Below are 1650 nucleotides of genomic sequence, written 5' to 3'. Positions count from 1 at the left end.
AGCCTAATCCATACTTCAAGACACATCACAAATATTGCACTGACCATAAATCCTGACTTTATGTCCAGATCTTACAATGACAACTCTGCTTTCAAACAGTTATATTATTGGCGAGATCTCTCTGAAGACTGACTGCAGTGAATTCCATTAACCTGTGAATAAGAAGCCCCACCTGTTTTTTTCCAGGTCTGCAAGTGTCATGATAAGGGATGGAATATGTCGATAACCCACTCTGTAGGTTTCCTGTCTTAGGTGTCTGGATCTGATCACATCTCAGGTAATAATTTTGTCTTATAATTACTTAAGGTGAATCATTTGGAAACATGAATAGCCACCGTGACTCTGAAATAATATTTAAAGTTACTTGGAACTCAAACAAATGCATTAATTTCCGACTTTTTTAATTAATGCCAATCCCAGGAAAACCAACCAAAGTTAGTTGATTTTGAGCACTTCCTTGATTGTTCATGTTATTATTCTTTGCCTCAAATGATTTTTTTCCTAAGTGAACATAGAGCCTAATCCAGATTTCAGGAATGAAATACACAAAATCTTTCTCCGCATCAGTTCTCTTATTAAGAAATTAGAGTTTCTCCTTCACCACAAATCCCATTATTCCTGAGAATAGCTGGTTCCATTGCCACTCAAATGCTGTCCTACTCTGGGCATGAGCCGCTGACTCAGCCTTACCTTTGTGGTCCGTATACTTGATTCCAAGAGTCTTCGCCTCTGCCTTTAATGCCTTTCCTTTCACTTTCCTCAAAGTAAAAAAAGATCTTTTCTGACAGTCTCAACTCCAGGGTGCCACTCACTTTATTTGAATTTCCTGACCCCTTTAGCTATTTGTATTACTCTTTATTTCATGTGTCACTGGCCTGTCTCTCATTCTCAGAAAGGCAGAAACAAGTGGCTTTTTCCTTGGTATTTCACCCAGAGACAGCTGTAGTACTCAGTATACAGTAGATGCTTCACACATGCTTGATGTATAAAGGGGCATCAAAGCAATTCGGGAAACCTCTCAATAGTTTTCCTGCCCCCTCACAAACTATTTCTTTGTTAACACTCCAAACCAACTGTTTGTTAAAAAAACAAACAGTAACATGAATCATTATTAGATTCTCCACTCTCCTTTCTGATCAGCATTTGCAATAGGAATGCAGACATTGGGGGGGGGGGGGGGGCGGGGGGGAGGCGGGATGGGCGCAGGGAAGATAAATTGAGGAAAATGATTCATCCTCAGCCTGGTGATTCAGAATGAGTCTTATTGGTTAACAATCATAATTTATTATGTAGTTCTGATATAATACAAAAAGAGAATTTTTAGTTTAGATATAGCTTGAAATAAATTACTCTCTTTGTAAAATTGTAAAAGCAAACAGTGCCTGCTTGGTGCTATGTGATAGATTTTTCTAGCCAAGTCATTTCTGAAATATCTAAATCTGGGGACGTCAAGTTACTCTTCAGGAAGCCTGGTAGCAAAGCAGAAGCAGGCTGTTGAATTAAATGGAGCTGAAACTAGAGCTTCCTGCCGGACACCTGTTAATCACTGAAATAAAAGGCCAATTCAAAGAAGTAACACAACACTGTTGGTTGTCAAAAACTGCTTGAGTTACCACAAATTCACTTATGACTCTCTTGGGAACACCAGTG

This window comes from Myotis nattereri (assembly GCF_964212035.1).
Source record: "Myotis nattereri genome assembly, chromosome: 17".
Classification (NCBI taxonomy): domain Eukaryota; kingdom Metazoa; phylum Chordata; class Mammalia; order Chiroptera; family Vespertilionidae; genus Myotis; species Myotis nattereri.
Note: the sequence above shows the minus strand (reverse complement) of the source record.